Raw genomic sequence first — 24,397 nt, 5'->3', positions numbered from 1 at the left:
AATGGGACACTATTTAAAAAAACAACAAAATATTATGAATTTTTTTTAGCATTCACCTATATAAATACATGTTTTTCTTGTGAGCTTAATTCATCATGCTTTGTGCATCACAGTGACGAAATAAGGAATTTAGATGTAGTATATTATGAGACAGTTGCCAAATGTTGTACTTGGAAGTTTTACTAGTGGGACTTCTTTATTGACTTTGCCCAAATCAATACGTCAATCTTAGCAATCAAATGATGCGATCTTTGTGATCGATTTGGTTAATGATGAAACTGATTAATAGTGTTGTTGGATTCAGCCCATATGTTGGCTTGGATAATCGGGTATTTTAAACCCAAATCAATTTTTAAAAGGAAAAAAAGAGAGGTGAGGTGAGAGCAGTGAACGTGAGAGAGGGCAACGAACCGCAGCAAGCGGTAGCGACGCAGAGAGAGAAAAGAAGAGAAGAAAAATTAGGATATTGAGTTTTTTGCTTGGCGATCAGTGGTCAAACGTTATCAGTTTTGAACCAAATTTTATACAGAGAATCCTTGCAGTAAGCTTTACAATCCTAATTGTATTGATATGCTCTCTGAGGTACTTTCCTATTATACCCACTTTGTGAGACCTAAAATTTTTTTATGATGAGATCCATCTATATGATAAAGACATGCTATTCTTAAGCTAAGATATATGATCTTGATGTTATTATGATCCTCTTGCTATTTTAAAGAAGACTTATTGTTAACTTGTTATCATTATTATTGATAGTGGAAGTTTGAGGTGGACTACAGTCCCATAGTTTTTCTCGCATTGAGTTTTCCACATTAAAAATTTGGTCTCACTATATGATTAGTATATTGCTCTAATGTTTATGCTGTTCTGGTTGATATTTGCATTTTGATATCAAGTTGGTATTTTGATGAGGAACTCATTTTGATACACAAAGAGAGAAAAAAATTATTCCGCTTTAACAGGTTTCTCCCGTTAAGTGGTATCAAAGTCAGGTTATTTGGTGCTAGTTTTTTCTTGTGTGATTGAAATGAAAGAGTCAGATGGTATGATCAAATTGAACTCATCAAATTATTTCACTTGGAAGCATAGATGGAAGATTTGCTTTATTGCAAAGATTTGTATAAGCCCATCAAGGTTAAAGATAAACCTTCTACTATGGATGATGAAGAATGAGAAGTTCAACATTGAAAAGCTATTGCTTATATTAGAAGATGAATGAATATAAATTTGCATGAACATATTTCTTATAAAACTAGAGCTGATGTTGTTTAGTAAATGTTAGAAAATCTCTTTGCGAAAAAGATACTGGGAAATAGAATTTCTATCATCAGAAAACTTATAAATTTGAAGTATAAAGATGATAGTAATATTGTTGAGCATATAAGTCTATTTGAGAGTCTTACAAATAAGCTGGTTGCTATGAAAATGAATATAGACGATGAGATGCAAGGATTACTACTTCTCAGCTCTTTACTAGAAAGTTGAGAAACATATGTGGTGATAATTTGTAACTCCACACTAGAGGGGACTCTAACTATAGATATAGTTAAAGATAGTTTACTAAACGAAGGTGCTAGAAGGAAAGAATATGGTGAATCTTCTTCTGGTGCATTTGTTACTGAAAAACAAGAACGATGTGAAAGAAGTCATAGTAGAAATCCACATGGTTATAGAGGAAGATCCAAGTCTAGAAAAGATATCAAATATTTCCACTATAATATGCCAGGTCATATGAAGAAAGTGTGTAGGATTTGAAAACGAGAACAGAATGAAAGGAAAAAAATGAGAAAGAGACCAATACCGTAGCTGCTGAAGGTGATATCATTATTGTTTGTGATAACGGTTGTGTCAGTCTTGTAACTCAGGATAGTAACTAGGTAATTGACTCTGGTGCTTCATTTTATGTTACTTCTCATGGTGATTTCTTTATATCTTACATTACTAATAATTTTGGTAATGTCAGAATGAGAAATAGTGGTACATCTAAGATTGTGGGTATTGAAGATATTTACTTGGAGACCAGTATTAGGAGCAAATTGATACTTAAAGATATCAAACATATTCTAGATATTCATCTTAACTTGATATCTATAAGTAAACTTGATGATGATGGATTTACATATTATTTTGGTGAAAGCAAATGGAAACTCACTAAAGGTTCTCTAATTGTGGCAAGAGGAAAAAAGCTTAACTCTTTTTATGTCATCAAAGCTAAGCTACACAAAGGAGAGATTAATGCAATTCAAAAGGATGAAAGTATAGATCTTTAGCATAAGAGGCTTAGTCATATTAGCGAGAAGAGACTTCAAACTCTTGCTAGAAAATAGTTCTTACCAAAGTTATAAAGTACATCTCTTAAATCTTGTGATCATTGCTTAGCTGAAAAAACACATAGAGTTGCCTTTCATACATATCCATCATCTAGAAGATCAGATATTATTGATTTAGTTCATACTTATACTATGCAAACTAGAACTCTTGGAGATGCTCTTTATTTTGTTACTTTTGTTGATGACCATTGTAGAAAAGTGTGGGCTTTTGCTTTGAAATCCAAAGACCAGGTATTCGATGTTTTCAAGAAGTTTCATGTCAGTATTGAAAGAGAAACTAGCAGAAAGCTAAAGTGTGTTCGATCAGATAATGGTGGCGAGTACAGGGATCCTTTTGAGAACTATTGCAGGTTCCATGTATCAAGCTTGAGAAAACAGTTCCTAAAACTTCTCAACAGAACATTATGGCAAAAAGAATGAACGGAAATAATGAATAGTATGGTAGAAAGAATGAACAGAACCATTGAAGAAAGGATTAGGTGTATGCTTTCCCACGCCAAATTATTGAAGTCATTTTGGTGAGAGGCTATGAGAACTACAATTGACTTGATAAATCTTTCTCCATCAGTTCCTCTGAAAGGTGATGTTCCAGAGAGAGTATAGAAAGGAAAAGATATATATTATAATCGCTTGAGAGTCTTTGGGTGTAAAGCATTTGTTCATATTCCCAAAGATGAGAGGTCCAAGCTTGATGATAAGGCAAAAGCATGCATCTTCTTGGGATATGGTCATGAAGAGTTTGAGTACAGATTATGGGATCCAGTGAACAAGAAGATTACTAGAAGCAAAGATATTATATTTCTTGAAGACCAGTTGTTTGATGATGGTGATAATGTTGAGAAGCCAAAAACCTCTGTTTATATTCCTTGGAGTTTAGGTCTAGTTCCTTCACCTATAGTTCATGATGATTATGGGGGAGATGAACAAGAAGATTGTAGTGAGAATGCAAGTGATGATACTCCTATAGTTGATGATGCTGAACCAACTAAACAAGCACCTCCACCACTAGTTGAGATTCCATTGAGAAGATCCACTAGAGAGCGAAAACCATCTACCAGATATCCTCCACATGAGTATGTTATGCTTACTAACGGGGGATAGCCAGAAACTTACCAAGAAGCTATTCTACATGAGCATAAGAATGAGTGAGTTAAAGCCATACAAGAAGAGATGAGATCCTTGCTTGAAAACCATACCTATGACTTGGTAAAGTTACCTAAAGAGAAAAAAGCTCTTAAGAATAAATGAGTTTATAAATTGAAGACTGAAAATAATAGCTCATAATAAAGATACAAGGCATGACTAGTTATAAAAGGATTCAATCAGAAGAAAGGCATTGGCTTTGAAGAAATATTTTCTCTAGTTATAAAAATATCCTCTATCCGAGTTGTTCTTGGTTTGGTTGCCTGCTTAAACTTAGAAGTTGAGCAACTTGATGTGAAAACATTATTTCTTTATAGTGACTTAGAAGAAGAAATTTACATGGAGCAGCCAAAAGGTTTCAAAGTCAAGGGAAAAGAAAATCTGGTGGGTAAGCTTAGGAAAAGCTTATATGGACTCAAACAAACACCTAAATAGTGCTATAAAAAGTTTGATTCATTTATGATGAGCCAAGGGTATAATAGAACCACATCTGATCATTGTGTGTTTACGAAAAAAATTTCAGATGATGATTTCATTATTCTCTTGCTATATATTGATGATATGTTGATTATTGGCCATGATGCTGGTAAAATTTAAAAGCTTAAAAGAGAGCTAAGTAAGTCTTTTGCCATGAAAGACTTAGGATAGGTGAAACAAATACTTGGCATGAAGATTCTTCATAATAGGAAGAGAAGAAAGATTTGGCTATCCCAAGAGACTTACATTAAAAAGGTTCTTGAAAGATTCAATATAAGTAAAGCCAAAGCAGTTTGTTCTCCACTTGCAGGTCATTTCAAGCTTAGTTCGAAACAATGTCCTACAAGTGAGAAAGAAAAAGAAGAAATGCCCAGAGTACCTTACTCATCTGTAGTAGGCAGTTTGATGTATGCTATGGTTTATACAAGGCCAGATATAGCTCATGCAATTAGAGTTATCAGCCAGTTTCTCTCTAATCCTATTAAGGAACATTGGATAGTAGTGAAATGAATATTAAGATATCTAAGAGGTACTTCCAGGTTAAGTTTATATTTCGGCAGTGATGAACTTGTGTTAAAAGGGTACACAAATGTAGACATGGTAGATGATACTGATTCAAGGAAGTCCACTTTAGGATTCTTGATGACATTTGTAGGGGGAGCAATCTCTTGGTAGTCTAAGTTATCGAATTGTGTTGGTCTATCAACTATAGAAGTAGAATATATAGCAATTACTAAAGCTTGCAAGGAAGCTTTATGGATGAAAAAGTTTCTACAAGAATTGGGCTTGAAATAGGAAATATATACTATTTTCTGTGACAGTCAGAGTGTCATTCACCTCTCCAAGAATTCAATATACCATTCTATATCTAAGCATATTGCTGTGAGATATCATTGGATTCGTGATGTGCTTGAGTTGAAAGAATTACAATTGAAAAAGGTGCATACCAATAAGAATGAATCAGATATGATGACAAAGTCTTTGCCTAAGGAGAAGTTGGAAGTATGTAGGTGAAGAGCGAGCATAGTACAACCCACCATATGAGTTGGAGGGGTAGAATTGTTGGTCCAACCCATATGTGGGCTTGGACAATTGGGCTTTTTGAGCCCAAATCAATTATTAAAAGGAAAAAGAGAGAGGTGAGGTGAGAGCAGCGAATGTGATAGAGGGCAACGAGCGCGTGCGGCGAGCGGTGGCGGCGCAGAGAGAAAAGAAGAGAAGAAAAAATAGGATCTCGAGTTTTTTGCTTGACGATCAGTAGGTAAACGTTGTTAGTTTTAACCTAAATTTTATAAGGAGAATCCTTGCAGCAAGCTCTACAATCCTAACGGTGTTGATATGCAGTTTACCATCTCTGAGGTACTTTTCTGCTATACCCACTTTGTGAGACCTAAAATTCTCTTATGATGAGATCCATCTATGTGATGAAGATATGCTATTCTTGAGCCAAGATATATGATTTTGATGTTATTGTGATCCTCTTGCTACTTTAGAGAAGATTTATTGTAAACCTATTATCATTACTATTGATAGTGGAAGTTTGAGGTGGACTACGGTCCCGTAGTTTTTCTTGCATTGGGTTTTTCACGTTAAAAATTTTGTCTCACTGTATGATTGATATATTGCTCTACCATTTATGTGTTGAATCTCGGATTTTGATGATGAAGTCAATTGTCATTTGTTATCTAATCTATGTGTTGAGATAAGTGTGCAGGATTAACTACGATGAGAGTAAGACAAGCAGTAGGAGTTGCGCCGGAGTCAAGATCATGATCACGTTGGGAGTTCGAGAGTTCGACGGAAGTTCGGACGGTCGTCGGAGGTTCAGAGAGAACAGATCCGAGAAGTCCAGAAGCTTGCCAAGCGAAGCTCGTCGGAACTCGCCAAGTGGATCGTCGCAAAGTCCAGGAGTATGCCGGATGTCCGCAGAAGGATCACCGAAGGTTATCGGTTGATCGACGGAAGTTGGCCGGAAACTCGCCGGAAGAAGCGATTGACGCATCGGAGCAAAGCTGCAGAAGTTGTCTTAGAGATATTCGTAGTTAGCACGATGATTAAGCATGAAAATGGGAGGTGATCCCATTAGCTTAATCTTGGGGCAATTGGGCCCCTGAAAAGATTCAAAGTGGGTCGAATGGAGTGAACCATTCGGACCCTGATTGCACCAGGAGGTGCAACCGCCCCAGCCAGGAGGTGCAACCGCCTGGGCTGTGGGGTTGAGAGGTGCAACCGCCCCAGCCAGGAGGTGCAACCGCCAGGGTTGCAAGGCTGGGAGGTGCAACCGCCCCAGCCAGGAGGTGCAACCGCCAGGGTTGCAAGGCTGGGAGGTGCAACCGCTCCAGCCAAGAGGTTGCACCGCCAGAGCTCAAGTTCCGAGCTCTGCCAGGCGATGCAACCACCGAGCTCAGTCTTCGAGCTCTGGCAGAGTGGTGCATCAGCCTGAGCTCAGTCTCGAGCTTTGCCAGGTGATGCATTCACCAAGCTCAGTCTTCGAGCTCTAGCAGAATGGTGCATCAGCTTGAGCTCAGTTTGGAGCTCTGCCAAGTGATGCAACCACCAAGCTCAGATTTCGAGCTCTGCCAGGTGATGCAACCACCAAGCTCAGTCTTCGAGCTCTGCCAGGTGATGCAACCATCGAGCTCAGTCTTCGAGCTCTGGCAGAGAGAAGCAATCGGCAGAGCTCAGTCTTCGAGCTCTGCCAGGCGGTGCCACCTCTCCAGTCGAGAGGTGCAACCGCCTGATCCCAGAATTGTGGGATTTGATCGATTTGATCGTTTTGAGCTCGAATTTTGAATTGGGTTGGGGCCTATAAATACCCCACCCATTCAGCACTGAAAAGATACAGACCAATACCGAAATCTTGATCTTTTCTGTGATTCTAAGAGCTCAAAAGTGTTGTAAAGCCTTTAAGTCTCCTCCTTCTGTTCTTCAAGTTTTCAATTGTAAAGTGAGGAGAGAAAAGTCTGTAAAGGTTGTCTCCTAAGCCTGTCAAAAGGAGAAGAAATTGTAAGAGGGAAGTTTGGCCTTCGCCCATTGAAGGAAGGCACCTAGTTGACGTCGGCAACCTCATCGGTGGAGGAAGCCAAAAGTGGAGTAGGTCAAGGCTGACCGAACCACTCTAAATCTCTGGTTTGCGTTTAATTTCGAGTACTTTATCATTACTGCAAACCTCCCTCATCACTACTGCTCTCTGCGCTTTCACGAACAAGTTCTAAGAGCTGTTCTTCCAAATCTGCATTCAGACGTAACTTCATATTTTCATACATTACAGCTTACGTTTACGTTTGATTCTGCAGAACTGTTTTCCGCGCTTTTACGAACGAGCTTCCTTGCAGTTTACGCTTACATTTTAATCCTATTAATAACTGCAATCTGTCTTCTACGATTTTAAGAACGAGTTTCAACATTTAGACGTAAAACTGCATTCAGACGTAAATCGGCTTTCCTCGCTCAATCATCAGATTTCAGTTCACGTTTACGTCTTGATTTCAACTGCATACTGCCTTCTGTGAGTATACAAACGAGTTTCAAAGTTTAGACGTAAATCTGCGTCTAGACGTAAAACTGCGTTTAGATGTAAATCTGCGTTTAGACGTAAAACTGCGTTTGGACGTAAATCTACGTTTAGACGTAAAACTGCGTTTAGACGTAAAACTGCGTTTAGACGTAAAACTGCGTTTAGACGTAAAACTGCGTTTAGACGTAAAACTGCGTTTAGACGTAAATCTGCGTTTAGACATAAATCTGCATTTAGACGTAAATCTGCGCTTAGACGCAAAACTGCGCTTAAACGCAATCTGCACTTAAACGCAAACTGCACTTAGATACAAACTGAGAATTTGCTTTTGCATCACAATAGTTTTTGAACGAACGCAGCTTTTGGTTTTTAAATTATTATAAGATTTCCGCTGCACTAATTCACCCCCCCCCTCTTAGTGCTCTCGATCCTAACAATTGGTATCAGAGCAAGGTTAACTCTCTAAAGGATTAAAACCCAAGAGAGATGGCATACGCCGGAAACCAAGAGGGGCATTCGATTACACGTCCACCCATGTTCAGTGGAACGGACTACACTTACTGGAAGACCCGAATGAGGATCTTTCTTATTTCTATGGATTTTGAACTGTGGAACCTTGTTGAAAATGGATTTTTAAAATCTTCTCTTCCAATGATCGATTGGAACGATTTGGAGAAGAAGGCTTTCGCTCTTAATGCAAAGGCTATGAATGCCTTATTTTGCGCACTTGATAAAAACGAGTTTAATCGTGTTTCAACTTGCGAAACTGCTTTTGATATTTGGCACACACTTGAAGTGACCCACGAGGGCACAAGTAGAGTGAAAGAGTCAAAAATCAATCTGTTGCTGCATTCTTTTGAACTTTTCCGAATGAAACCGAGTGAAACCATTGGCGACATGTTTACCCGTTTCACGGATGTCGTCAACGGTCTAAAAGGACTCGGAAAGAGTTTTTCGGATTTTGAGCTTGTTAATAAGATACTAAGATCCCTTCCTAAGAGTTGGGATCCTAAAGTCACCGCCATTCAAGAGGCAAAAGATCTGCGAAATTTCCCTCTTGAAGAACTAATCGGGTCATTAATGACCTACGAAATGACCTGCAAAGCTCATGAAGAGCAAGAAGACATCCTTCCAAAAAACAGGAAGGATATGGCACTTAAAACTTCTGAATGCCACTTGAGAGAAAACTCAAGTGATGAGGACTGTGATGATGACTTAGCACTTTTGACAAGAAAGTTTAAGAAGTTCTTCAAAAGAAACAAGTTTAAAAACGATGTGAAAAACAAACTTGAACCTAAGAAGGACCAAGTGATCTGCTACGAATGTAAAAAGCCGGGACATTACAAAAGTGATTGTCCCCAAGTCAAGAAAAGAACAACAAAGAAGAAGGCGCTCCAAGCAACATGGGATGATTCGAGCGCATCTGAGGAAGAAGAATCCAACACCGAGCAAGTTGCTCATTACGCCTTTATGGCTATCGAAGAGGAGGTAACGAATTTATTAGATGCTGATTTATCTTTCGATGAATTATTAAATGCCTTCCATGATTTATTTGATGAATGCAAAGTTATAAATAGAAAATACAAGTTGCTAAAAAAGGTACATGATAATCTTACTTGTGAGTTTGATAAATTAAAAGTCGAACATCATGATAGTTTAAAGTCATGTATCAAATGTCATGATTTAGAAACTATACAAAAAGAAAACTTGCTACTTAAGGACACCTTGAAGAAATTCGAGGTTGGTAGCAAGTCATTAAACATGATCCTTACAAACAAGGGTCATGCTCCCAAAAGAAGTGGGATTGGATTTGTGAGGAGTCCTCACCAAAATCCAACTACCTTTGTAAAAGGCCCCATCTTACATGTTCAAATCAAGTGCAACTTTTGTTGCAAATCTGGACACAAGACACATTGCTGTCCATTCAAGAAAATAAGTTCAAACAAATTAATTTGGGTTCCTAAAGGAACCATGATAAACTCTATGCAACATGATAGAAAATGTAGATCTATTTATGAGGCACCCAAAAGCAAATGGGTACCTAAACATCATTCTTTCTTGTAGAAAACTAAACAATCGCAAGCTAGGAGCAAGAAATGGTACCTTGATAGTGGATGCTCAAGGCATATGACCGGAGATCCATCTCAATTCTCTAAGCTCTCTAGCATAGACGAAGGATATGTCACCTTCGGAGACAACAACAAGGGTAAAATCATTGGCAAAGGAACCATAGGTAACAAATCCAACCTCTCTATTGAAGATGTTTTACTAGTTGATGGTCTAAAACATAACCTCTTGAGCATTAGTCAATTATGTGATAAAGGATATATTATAAGATTTGAATCTAATGCCTGCATCATTGAAAAACCACACAAAAATATATCTATGATTGCATTAAAACAAAACAACGTTTACACTATTGACATCAATGACTTATGTGATGAAATGTGCCTTGCCGTTATGAATGAGGATGCTTGGCTATGGCATAGAAGATTAGGTCATGCTAGCATGAAACTAATCAATCAAGTATCATCTAGAGAACTTGTAAGAGGAATTCCTCATATCAAGTTCATCAAAGATAATGTATGTGATGCTTGCCAATTAGGTAAGCAAATTAGGGGTTGCTTCAAAACTAAGAATCAAATAAGCACCTCTAGGCCCTTACAATTGATCCATATGGACTTGTTCGGACCAATCTCTACATCAAGTCTAGGAGGTAGCAAATACGCCTTTGTCATTATTGATGACTACAGCAGATATACATGGACCTACTTCTTAAAACAAAAAAATGAATGCTTTAGACATTTTACCAAGTTTTGTAAACTTGTTCAAAATGAGAAGGAATCTATGATTTCGTCAATTAGAAGTGATCACGGTGGAGAATTTCAAAACCATGACTTCCAAGAATTCTGTGAACTCAATGGATACAACCATAACTTCTCTACTCCAAGAAATCCTCAACAAAATGGGGTAGTAGAAAGAAAAAATCGAAATTTGCAAGAAATGGCAAGAACCATGTTGAATGAACATAGCCTACCCAAATATTTTTGGGCCGAAGCTGTAAACACTGCATGTTATATTTTAAATAGAGTCCTAGTAAGACCCTTACTCTCCAAAACTCCTTATGAGTTATGGAATAACAAAAAACCCAATGTCTCATATTTTAAAGTCTTTGGGTGTAAGTGTTTTATCTTGAATGAAAAGGATAACTTAGGAAAATTCGATGCTAAGTCTGATGAAGGAATCTTTCTTGGTTATTCTTCGGTTTCTAAAGCTTTTCGCATCTTCAATAAAAGAACCTTAATTATTGAAGAATCCATCCATGTTGTTTTCAATGAGATTTCAGAAATTAAGAAAAATGATCTTGATGATGATGTTAATTTTGATTCCTTGAATTTAAACGAAACCCCGTCTCCAACTAGCAACTTGGTTGCATCCACTTCCAAAACATCCTTACCCAAGGATTGGAAGTATATAGATGCTCATCCTAAGGAGCTAATCCTAGGAGACACATCAAAGGGGGTTCAAACACGATCTTCTTTTAAAAACTTTTGTGCCAACGCCGCTTTTCTCTCCCAAATTGAACCCAAATGTGTTGATGAAGCCATGAAAGATGATTCATGGATCATCGCAATGCAAGATGAATTAAATCAATTTGAGAGAAATGAGGTGTGGACGCTTGTTCCTAGGCCAAATGACCATTTAGTAATTGGTACTAAATGGGTCTTTAGAAACAAGCAAGATGAAAATGGTATCGTGGTTAGAAACAAGGCTAGATTAGTGGCCAAAGGTTTCAACCAAGAAGAAGGTATCGATTACGAAGAAACCTTCGCACCTGTGGCTCGATTGGAAGCCATAAGGATGCTCCTTGCCTACGCTAGTTGCAATAATTTTAAGTTATTTCAAATGGATGTTAAAAGCGCTTTTCTAAATGGTTTCATTTCCGAAGAAGTTTATGTTGAACAACCTCCTGGATTTGAAAACAATGGCTACCCTAATCATGTGTTTAGATTAACTAAAGCTCTCTATGGTTTAAAACAAGCCCCAAGGGCTTGGTATGAGAGACTTAGCTCTTTTCTCATTGAAAATAATTTCATAAAAGGCAAGGTTGATACTACATTATTTATCAAGAATTTTGAAAATGATTTTCTCATTGTTCAGATTTATGTTGATGATATTATCTTTGGTTCTACAAATGAATCTCTTTGTGAATCCTTTTCGAAAACTATGAGTCATGAATTCGAAATGAGTCTAATGGGAGAGTTAACATTCTTCTTAGGACTACAAATCAAACAACTAAGCAATGGCATCTTTATTAGTCAAACCAAATATGCTGTGAGTCTGCTAAAGAAGTTCAAAATGAATAATTCAAAAGCCATTGACACTCCTATGAGCACCTCCACTAAGTTAGAAATTGATGAGAATGGAGAAAGCTTCGATCAAAAAACCTATAGGGGTATGATAGGAAGTTTACTTTACCTCACTGCCACCAGACCAGACATCATGTTCAGTGTAGGACTTTGTGCTAGATTTCAATCAGACCCTAAGATATCTCATCTCAAAGCAGTCAAAAGAATACTCAGATATCTTAATGGAACTACCAATCTAGGATTATGGTACCCAAAATCAGAAAATTTTGAATTAACAGCTTATGCTGATGCGGACTTCGCTGGCTGTAAACTAGACAGAAAAAGCACATCAGGATCATGTCAATTTTTAGGACATGCCCTCGTATCCTGGTCATCTAAGAAACAAAACTCGGTTGCCCTATCAACAACCGAAGCTGAATACATTGCAGCAAGTGCATGCTGTGCACAAGTTGTATGGATGAAAAACACTTTAGAAGACTACAAAGTGAATCTTAAAGATATTCCCATTAAATGTGATAACACGAGTGCAATATGCTTAACTAAAAATCCTATACAACACTCAAGAACAAAACACATTGATATTAGACATCACTTTATACGAGATCATGTCACTAATCATGATGTAACCATAGAGTTTATTGATACCAAACATCAACTGGCTGATATCTTCACAAAACCCCTATGTGAAGAACAATTTGATTACATAAGAAGAGAATTAGGAATGTTGATGTGTCCGAATACTTAAACTAGTTAAAATTATTTTTCGGATGTTATTACTATTACATGCCTTGACAATGCTTGATCAAATAACATTTTGCAATTTATGTGACAAACCAAATGCATGTAAGAAGTTCATTTTTCGGGTTGTATGCTAAAAATGGGATGTTCCCGTACACTCTTATGAAAACTCTTTGGAAAATGACTTTCCTTCGTCAAGCAAAATATATGTGTCATGACTTCCTTTATATGCTTGATAATGCTATCATGCTTTTTGTTGATGACAAAGGGGGAGAAAAATATGAATTGATAAACACTATGTCATAGCTGAACTGCCATAATCATATCTATGTCATAGTTGCAAATACTTGAGTGATGCTATAAACAATGTTATGCCATCCTTGCATCACCAAGAGATATGTGAACATGTACTATAGTTTGCATCATGTCTTGATTTGATATTATAAAGAAAATGCAAACTTACTAGAAAATCTCAAATGTGAGCATCATGTAAAAAGTCCTTCGTTGCTTTATATGATTACATGATGAATGGTTACAAACACAATCATACAAACTTGATGATGTATGTCATGCCTTGACATAATTCTTGAAGAGATACATCATGATAGGCATCATGATGGGAGCATTGATAAGTTTAACTGATCTAACTTATCAATACGTCACTTGAATTCTTAGGTCTTGAATTCAAGGTTGACTTATCTCAACTATGGCATATAGATAGGGGGAGTTAAGGACAACTCCTTTATCAATTGATTGTCATCATCAAAAAGGGGGAGATTGTTGAATCTCGGATTTTGATGATGAAGTCAATTGTCATTTGTTATCTAATCTATGTGTTGAGATAAGTGTGCAGGATTAACTACGATGAGAGTAAGACAAGCAGCAGGAGTTGCGCCGGAGTCAAGATCATGATCACGTTGGGAGTTCGAGAGTTCGACGGAAGTTCGGACGGTCGTCGGAGGTTCAGAGAGAACAGATCCGAGAAGTCCAGAAGCTTGCCAAGCGAAGCTCGTCGGAACTCGCCAAGTGGATCGTCGCAAAGTCCAGGAGTATGCCGGATGTCCGCAGAAGGATCACCGAAGGTTATCGGTTGATCGACGGAAGTTGGCCGGAAACTCGCCGGAAGAAGCGATTGACGCATCGGAGCAAAGCTGCAGAAGTTGTCTTAGAGATATTCGTAGTTAGCACGATGATTAAGCATGAAAATGGGAGGTGATCCCATTAGCTTAATCTTGGGGCAATTGGGCCCCTGAAAAGATTCAAAGTGGGTCGAATGGAGTGAACCATTCGGACCCTGATTGCACCAGGAGGTGCAACCGCCCCAGCCAGGAGGTGCAACCGCCTGGGCTGTGGGGTTGAGAGGTGCAACCGCCCCAGCCAGGAGGTGCAACCGCCAGGGTTGCAAGGCTGGGAGGTGCAACCGCCCCAGCCAGGAGGTGCAACCGCCAGGGTTGCAAGGCTGGGAGGTGCAACCGCTCCAGCCAAGAGGTTGCACCACCAGAGCTCAAGTTCCGAGCTCTGCCAGGCGATGCAACCACCGAGCTCAGTCTTCGAGCTCTGGCAGAGTGGTGCATCAGCCTGAGCTCAGTCTCGAGCTTTGCCAGGTGATGCATTCACCAAGCTCAGTCTTCGAGCTCTGGCAGAATGGTGCATCAGCTTGAGCTCAGTTTGGAGCTCTGCCAAGTGATGCAACCACCAAGCTCAGATTTCGAGCTCTGCCAGGTGATGCAACCACCAAGCTCAGTCTTCGAGCTCTGCCAGGTGATGCAACCATCGAGCTCAGTCTTCGAGCTCTGGCAGAGAGAAGCAATCGGCAGAGCTCAGTCTTCGAGCTCTGCCAGGTGGTGCCACCTCTCCAGTCGAGAGGTGCAACCGCCTGATCCCAGAATTCTGGGATTTGATCGATTTGATCGTTTTGAGCTCGAATTTTGAATTGGGTTAGGGCCTATAAATACCCCACCCATTCAGCACTGAAAAGATACAGACCAATACCGAAATCTTGATCTTTTCTGTGATTCTAAGAGCTCAAAAGTGTTGTAAAGCCTTTAAGTCTCCTCCTTCTGTTCTTCAAGTTTTCAATTGTAAAGTGAGGAGAGAAAGGTCTGTAAAGGTTGTCTCCTAAGCCTGTCAAAAGGAGAAGAAATTGTAAGAGGGAAGTTTGGCCTTCGCCCATTGAAGGAAGGCACCTAGTTGACGTCGGCAACCTCATCGGTGGAGGAAGCCAAAAGTGGAGTAGGTCAAGGCTGACCGAACCACTCTAAATCTCTGGTTTGCGTTTAATTTCGAGTACTTTATCATTACTGCAAACCTCCCTCATCACTACTGCTCTCTGCGCTTTCACGAACAAGTTCTAAGAGCTGTTCTTCCAAATCTGCATTCAGACGTAACTTCATATTTTCATACATTACAGCTTACGTTTACGTTTGATTCTGCAGAACTGTTTTCCGCGCTTTTACGAACGAGCTTCCTTGCAGTTTACGCTTACATTTTAATCCTATTAATAACTGCAATCTGTCTTCTACGATTTTAAGAACGAGTTTCAACATTTAGACGTAAAACTGCATTCAGACGTAAATCGGCTTTCCTCGCTCAATCATCAGATTTCAGTTCACGTTTACGTCTTGATTTCAACTGCATACTGCCTTCTGTGAGTATACAAACGAGTTTCAAAGTTTAGACGTAAATCTGCGTCTAGACGTAAAACTGCGTTTAGACGTAAATCTGCGTTTAGACGTAAAACTGCGTTTGGACGTAAATCTACGTTTAGACGTAAAACTGCGTTTAGACGTAAAACTGCGTTTAGACGTAAAACTGCGTTTAGACGTAAAACTGCGTTTAGATGTAAAACTGCGTTTAGACGTAAATCTGCGTTTAGACATAAATCTGCATTTAGACGTAAATCTGCGCTTAGACGCAAAACTGCGCTTAAACGCAATCTGCACTTAGACGCAAACTGCACTTAGATACAAACTGAGAATTTGCTTTTGCATCACAATAGTTTTTGAACGAACGCAGCTTTTGGTTTTTAAATTATTATAAGATTTCCGCTGCACTAATTCACCCCCCCCCCTCTTAGTGCTCTCGATCCTAACATTATGTTATTCTCATAGAAATTTACAGTTTGATATCAAGTTGATATTTTAATGAGGAACTCATTTTGATACATAAAGAGGGAAAAGAATTATTCCGCTTTAATAGATTTTTCCCAACAAGTGTTTATGATCTGATCTGCATTTTAAGTGACACAGGAAGCTTCGATTAAGGAGATACAATTAAAGTAGGAAGAATCATGTTGGGCCGGAATAGAACATCTTAGAAGATTGGATATCGAGCCATAGGATCGGTCGACGTATCGGCATAAGGCTTCGAGCCATGGGTTCGGGAATCAGGCCAAGAAGAGCAAAAATTGTGCTAAGGAAATCAGAGTTGTAAAGGTCAACTGGCCGATTGGGCAATAGATCGCAAGAGAGGACAATGCATCGAAGAATCGAACGAAGTGTCGATGAACCAATGATATGCCAAACACCATTTGATTCAAGCTTTATAATAATTGTCTAGATCAAAGTAGGTTTTAGGTGTAATTAGGTTGGAATTGGGCCAACTTAATTAGGGGCCAATTGGGCCCAAGTTTGGACTGTGTTGGGCCAAGTGAAATGTCCAAACAGTGACCCAACAAGTGGAACCGTCATGGCATAGTCTCCGAGACTATGTTAAGCGGTGGTACTGCCTAGGCACAATCTCCGAGAGATTGTTAGGTAGTGGTACCACCTATGTCAATGCTATAGGCAGTGGTACCACCAGTACCCCAAAAATCGGGGATGGAACACTTTTAGGCTCCAAGTTTGAATCCACTTGAGACCTATAAATACCCCTCTCATCCCTAGTTAACTAACACAAGCATAGAAAGCTTAAAAGTGAGAAAACACTATAGCAGTCACTTGAGAAATCATCCCATTTAGTCCTAAAGTTTAGAATTCTATTTAGGGAGGAGTGAGTGCTTGCAAAAGGTTATCTCCTAAACTTGTGAAAAGGAGAAGAGGGGTGTAAAGGAGTAGTTGATCTTTGCTTATTGAAGGAAGATCGCTAGTGGATGCCGGTGGCCTCGACGGAAAAGGAATTAGGAGTAGATGTAGGTCACGACGACCGAACCACTATAACAATCTGATTTACATTTACTTTTTACTATTTACCTTTATTGCAAACCGAATTCTTATTTTCACTATGTTTCTGGATGCTTTCAAGTTAAGCATTTTCAATACCAGCTTTTATCAAATGAAAGATTTTTAAAACCGACATTTTTATCCGCTGCACTAATTCATCCCTCTCTTAGTGCTAACTCGATCCTAACAATTGGTATAAGAGCCACATTTTTCTCATTTGGTTTAACACTCAAGAGAAATGACTCTTTTCGACTTTCAAGAGGGTCACTCTATCATTCATCCTCCTATGTTTAGTAGGACGGACTACACTTATTGGAAAACTTGGATGAGAGTTTTCTTGCTTTCATTGAATCTCGATTTATGAAATATTATCAAAAACGGATTTCAAAAGTCTTCTCTTCTAATGAACGATTGGAATGATTTAGAGAAGAAGACTTTCTCTTTAAACACCAAAGCTATGAGTGCTTTATTTTATACTTTGGATAAAATTGAATTCAATCAAGTTTCTATTTACGAAATAACTTTTGACATTTGGCATACACTTAAAATCACACACATAGGCACTAGTAAAGTTAAAGATTCGAAAATCAATTTTTTGGTGCATGATTTTGAATTATTTCGAATGGAACCAAGTGAGATCATTGGAGACATGTACACCCGATTTATGGATGTCGTCAATAGTCTAAAAGCGCTTGGTAAAAGTTTTTCTAACTTTGAACTCGTTAACAAAATATTGAGTTCCCTTCCAAAGAGTTGGGACCCTAAAGTAACGACCATCAAGAGGCCAAAGATTTAAATTATTTTCTACTTGAAGAACTTATCGGGTCTTTAATGACCTATGAAATGAGTTGTATGTCACAAAACGAAAATGAGAACAACATTTCAAAGAACAGGAAAGATTTGGCACTTTGAACAATATACTACCACTTGAGTGATAACTCAAGTGATGATAACGATGACTTTGAACTTCTCACTATAAAATTTAAAAAGTTCATGAAACAAGAATTAAAGAATAAAAATGGACTTAAAAAAAAGTTTCCAAAAAAGAAAAAAGTATTCAAGGCGGCTTGGGACAAATCGAACTAATCCGATGATGAGAAGCAAACCAACAAAGACAAGGTAGCACACTACGCCTTAATGGTTTTCGACGATGAGATAACCAAAGCCCATTTACTTTATTTTAAAATTACTTGATGCCTTTTCATGTGTTATTTTTAAATTAGTTAGTAAAAAATTATAAAAAAATAAATAAAAGGGTATCATGATTTTCTTTCTAGTGGTTTTAAAAAATTAAAAAAATTGATCACGATAATTACATCTCTTTATGATAAAAAATAAAATATTAAATTTAAATCTAATGCTTATACACCTATTAAGATTAATCCGATCCATGTTATAAGAAACAATTATGTGTATCTTGATAATTTTATATGGCTTTTCGGTTTTAAATATAATGGATGGTTTTCATACGAAAAACTTGAGCATAATTATATGAAATCAATCACATAAAAAAGAAAATGTATTATTATTGAAATTAAATTGATAAAATCAAATCGCTTGTTTAAAGAAGCCTTATGTTTAATGTGTTATATTTTTTGTCATGATGATTTTGATGATGAAATTTGTTTTTTGATTTTAATCAATGATGCATGGATTTGATATAAAAAAAAAGAGCATGCATGTATGAAATCACATAAGTTGAAACAAAAAAGAGGAAAGCATTTTTCTTTAAAATTTCTCAATCCCTACCTTATCAAGTTTTCAAAAAAGGAAATTGATGAATCTATTTATATCATTTTTATGAATCTCTTGGACTATGAAAATGATTTTGATAATTTATATTTGAATGACTTTTATCTAAATCTTTCACATATTCTTATGATTTATGAATCAAAATCTTATATTTCCTATGCTTATTCTTGTCATGTCATTTCCTAAAGAGGAGAATTTTCTAGATGAATTATGAATTTTTCGAAATTATTATTATTTTTTAATTGAGACATTATGCATGAATCAAGTTCTCATGTGAATCTATCTGTATTGCCTTCATTGAATTTTTTGAAAAGTAAGTTTGATGATAATTTTGGATATATTTTCATATGACTAATAAGATGATATATCCAATGAAATCATCTATCGTATTTACGACTTCTGATATATTCAATATGAAATATTTTTCTTGATGCACGTATGATTCACTCTTTTAAAAGAATGTTTATCAAATCGTGATAAGTTAAGACTTTCATTATTCTCCTATGATTCTACTTGCTATATATTAAAGAGAAACTTTATTGAAGTTATGATCTTGATTTCTCACAATTATAATTTAAATTTTCTACTGAATGAATTAAGATTGTTTTCTATTTAAAAGGAGATTTGTTGAAATGATTCATGATCTTTTGGTATTCATGACTTGATCTTTTATTTTTTATTATTGAAATATTGATGTAAATCTATCCTTATTATTTATCTTTATCATAATTTAAATATTGATGTAAAGGAAAAATAATTATAATATTATATTCTTCCCTTCTTTTTGACAATGATAAAGGGGGAGTAAAACTTGCTAGCTTGCTCATCTCAAAAGAGAAGCAAGAAGATCTTGCAAATCTCAAAAGAAGCAATGATTTTATGATAACATATTGCTTAGATTTTTGAATTCAAAAGTTCTATCAATATGACATATTGATAGGGGGAGTTTAGGTTAACTCCGCCATCAATTGATTGTCATCATAAAAATGGGGGAGATTGTTGAATCTTAGATTTTGATGATGAAACCAATTGATATTGTTTATGATCTCATCTGCATTTTGAGTGACACAGGAAGCTTCAATTAGGGAAAGATAATTAAAGCAAGAAGAATCACGTTGGGATAAAGTAGAACATATCAAAAGATTGGACGTCGAGCTGGAGGATCGGTCGACGTATCGATAGAAGACTTCAGGCCATGGGTTCGAGTATCGGGCCAAGAAGAGTATAAATTGCGCCAAGGAAATCAGAATTGCGGATGTCAACTGACCGATTGGGCAATAGGCCGCAAGAGAGGATGATGCACCGAAGAATCGGACCAAGCAACGATGAACCAATGACATGCCAAACACCATTTGATTCAAGCTTTGTAATAATTGTCTAGATCGAAGTAAGTTCTAGGAGTAATTGGGTTAGAATTGGGCCAACTAAATTAGGGGCCAATCGGGCCCAAGTTTAGGCTATGTTGGGCTAAGTGAAAGACCCAAACAATAACCCAACAGATGGAACCGTTGTGGCACAGTCTCCGAGACTATGTCAGGCAGTGGTATCGCTAGTCTAGGTAGTGGTACTACCTAGACACAATCTTTGAGAGACTGTCAGGCGGTGGTATAGCTCATTGGCAAGGTGTCAAGCGGTAATACCGCCCAATGTCAGTGCTGTAGGCTGTGGTACCGTCCAGCATAGGCGGTGGTACCGCTAGTACCCCGAAAATCAGGGATGAGATACTTTTAGACTCTAAGTTTGAATCCACTTAAGACCTATAAATACCCCTCTCATCCTTAGTTAACGAACACAAGCATAGAGAGCTTAAAAGTGAGAAAATGCTATAGCAATCACTTGAGAAATCCCCTTATCTAGTCCTAAAGTTTAAAATTCTATTTAGGGAGGAGTGAGTGCTTGTAAAATGTTGTCTCCTAAACCTATGAAAAGGAGAAGAGAGGTATAAAAGGATAGTTGATCTTTGCTCATTGAAGGAAGATCGCTAGTGGATACCGGTAGCTCAACGGAAGAGGAATCGGGAGTGGATGTAGGTCATGACGACCAAACCACTATAAAAATCTGGTTTGTATTTACTTCTTGCTATTTAACTTTATTGCAAACTGAATTCTTACTTTCACTATGCTTTTGCATGCTTTCAAGTTAAGCATTTCCGATATGAGCTTTTACCGAACGAAAAATTTTCAAAACTAACGTTTTTATCCACTGCACTAATTCATCCTCCCTCTTAGTGCTGACTCTACCCTAACACATTTGTTATCATATTTCTAACTAGTTAGGCCCATTCCCTTTGTCCACATAAGATATTACAATAAACATTCAATTAAGGCATCAAACTGAACCGAAGTTGTCACCAATTGAGCTCCATAATTGAATTCATCTTGAATTGCTTCTTAGTCTTCGAGTAATACTATCAATTAGGGCTAAGCCAACACAAAAATTGAACTTGGTCCCTGTCTAGTCTGACTAGGCTGGCTCTGTCCTATACAGTCCAATGTTCACTAACTTGTTATTATTCACATAAACACCGTATAAAAAATAACTATAATTTAATCAAATTGCAAGGATAGTTTTTCATCTTCAATTGCTACTTAATTTTTGAGTAATTCTCTTGATTATGCCTAGTAAATCGACCCAAAAGTTGAATCTGTTTGGAATATGATCTGATTAGGTCGGCTTAATCCTATATAGTCCCACGAGGTTCGTTGGGTGACCACTAAAATATTCTTAAACTTACTGTTATTCACGTAATCACTCTCTTGTCAACGTGTCAAAGTAGTTTTAGAACTGAAACATCGATAAATCATCTTCATTGGTAATTTCCTATGATTAATTATCGATAAGTTTCATAGCCCGAGATAGGGGACAATGAGCACTCTCCTCCCCCTCCACCTAAGAGTTTCAAGATCTCTTCCTTTCCGATTCCCCTAGACAAAGCTATTCATCGTCTGAATCTACCATGCAAACTTCATCATCTCCATCCTAGTCGCCACGTAACTCCTCACCATTAATCATCCTAGTCTCTTTTGAGGCTCAATGGGGACACAAGACTTAATACGAGGAGACTCTCCTCCACATCCAAGAGAACTCTAAGTTGGAGATAAAGCTCGACTCAGTGAAGGTCTCCACAACCATGGAGGACTAGAAGCATTGTATCTACGATAAGTTCCTAGGTCAGACCGCTCCCATGGAACTCCTCCAGTCGGTTTGCCTTATAATATGGAAGCTCTCCCAAGGGGTTCACATTGTGAACATGGCCTCTGGGTTCTTCTACTTCCGATTTAACTCTAAGGAGGAAATGATAGACGTCCTCTCCAATGGCCCATGGTTCATCGATGGCCAATCACCTACCCTTCTCCCCTAGAAAAGCAACTTCTTGCCTTCGAGGGAAAGGGTGAAAGTAGCTCCAACATGGATACTACTCCCTGGACTCCCTCTGGATTTCCTAAGCTCCTAAGTTCTCAACAAAATCACCTCTAGAATCAAAAGAATTATGAAAATTAATGAGAATATGCTATCGAGATCTAGAGGTAAATTTGCATGCGTCTGTGTGCTAATTAATTTTTCTAAACCATTGTTACAAAGTTTGTGGGTCAAGGAAGGTTCCTATCATTTCTTCTAAACCATAACATACAAGAATATTACTGAAGAGGAGCTTGGGGCTAAGTCCGTTGGAACATTGCCAAGAGATCGTCGGAAATTCACTAGAAGATTACCGGAAGCTCACCGGAAGAAACCAAGACTTACGGACTTTTTTAGCTTAAGTATATCTTAGATTTCGTAGTTAGTACATAATTGGGTTTGGAATTGGGCCAACCCAATTATGGGCCAGTTGGGCCCATGTAAAAACTATGTTTGGCCCAATTAAAAGGCCCAAACAATACCCCAAGAGGTGACACCGTCGTGGCACTATCTCCGAGACCGTGTCAAGCGGTGGTACCGCCAAGACACAACCTCCGATAGGCTGCAGGCGGTGATACCACTAGTCTGGGTAGTGGTACCACCCAATGTCAGGCGGTGGTATCGCCAGACTGGGCGATGGTACCACCCAGTGCAGTGTCAGTGTCAAACTAACACAGGAGGTGGTACCGCCCAACATAGGCGGTGGTATCGTCCGGACCCAAGAAACCCAGGATGAGATGTTTTTAAGCTTCATGTTTGAATCAACTTGAAGCCTATAAATACCCCTCTCATCCCTAGTTAAAACATACAAGCATAGAGAATTTAAAAGTGAGAAAATACTGTGACAATTTCTTGAGCAATTCCCTCCTCCACTCTAAGTTTAGAATTCTGTAATAGAGGAGTGAGTGCTTGTAAGGGTTGTCTCCTAAACCCGAGAAAAGGAGAAGAGGGATGTAAAAGGTGGTTGGTCTTCGCCTATCGAAGGAAGACCGATAGTGGATACCGGTGGCTTCGACGGAAGAGGAATCGGCGAAGTGGATGTAGGTCATGATGACCGAACCACTCTAAATTCTAGTTTGCGTTTACGCTTTGAGTAATTTACTTTTATAGCAAACTGCCTCACCTTTTTGCTTTACCTCCACTATGCTTTTCGTATCCTTTGAAGCTATCTTTCCAAGATCAGTTTTTATTGTACGAAAATATTTTATAAACCGACGGTTTTACCGTTGCACTAATTCACCCCCCATCTTAGTGCCGACCCCGGTCCTAACAATTGGTATCAGAGCCTCGTATTTCTCATTTGGTTTAACACCTAAGAGAAATGACTCTTTTCGACTTTCAAGAGGGTCACTCTCTCATTCATCCTCCCTTATTCAATGGGATAGACTACACATATTGGAAAACTCGAATGAGAGTTTTCTTACTTTCGAATGGATTTGAATTTATGAAATATTATTGAAAATAATTTTTGAATGTCTTTTCTTCCAATGAACTATTGGAATGATTTGGAGAAGAGGAATTTTTCTTTAAATGCTAGAGCTATGAATGCTCTATTTTGCACCTTAAACAAAACCAAATTTAATCTGGTTTCTACTTGTGAAATCGCTTTTGATATTTGGCATACTCTTGAAATCACACATGAAGGCACTACAAAGTTAAAGATTCAAAAATCAACTTTTTGATGCATGATTTTGAACTTTTTCATATGAAACCAAGTGAAACTATTGGAGACATATACACTCGTTTTACAGATGTTGTCAATGGTTTAAAAGCACTTGGTAAAATTTTTTCGGACTTTGAACTTGTAAACAAAATTTTATGTTCTCTTAATAAGAACTGGGATCTGAAAGTAACCGCAATACAAGAGGCAAAAGATCTTAATAATTTTTCACTTGAAGAACTTTTTGGTTTATTAATGACATACGAAATGGCGCACAATGCACAAAATGAACTTGAGAACATCCTTCCAAAGAACAGGAAGGATTTCGGACTTAGAATAATGAAAGACCACTCGAGCATAAGCTCAAGTGATGGTGAACTTGAACTCCTCGTTATGAAATTTAAAAAGTTCATGAAACAAAAATTGAAGAACAAAAATAAACTTAAAAAGAATGCAACTACTTGTTATGAATGCAAGAAGGAAGCAATCTTGGACGAAACGAGCTCATCCGAAGATGAAGGATAATCCAACAAAGGCGAGGTGACAAACTACGCTTTAACGGTTTTCGACGATGAGGTAATCAAAATGCCCTCAATTTATTTCAAAATTACATGATATCCTTTCATGAGTTATTTTTAATTTAGGTTAATTATTTTCTTAAAAATTACATGTTTAATAATGTAATGAAAATGCTAAAAAATGGGATCATGCTAGTAATTTTGAAAATAATCATGAAAATTACGTGTTTTATGATAAATGAATAAAATATTAGAATTAAATCTAGTGATTAATTTCTTGTATAGTATAAACAATTATGTGTATTGTGATGATTTTGTATTACTTTTCGAGTT

The sequence above is a fragment of the Musa acuminata genome, chromosome BXJ2-10 (genome assembly GCF_036884655.1).
Source record: "Musa acuminata AAA Group cultivar baxijiao chromosome BXJ2-10, Cavendish_Baxijiao_AAA, whole genome shotgun sequence".
NCBI lineage: Eukaryota > Viridiplantae > Streptophyta > Magnoliopsida > Zingiberales > Musaceae > Musa > Musa acuminata.
Note: the sequence above shows the minus strand (reverse complement) of the source record.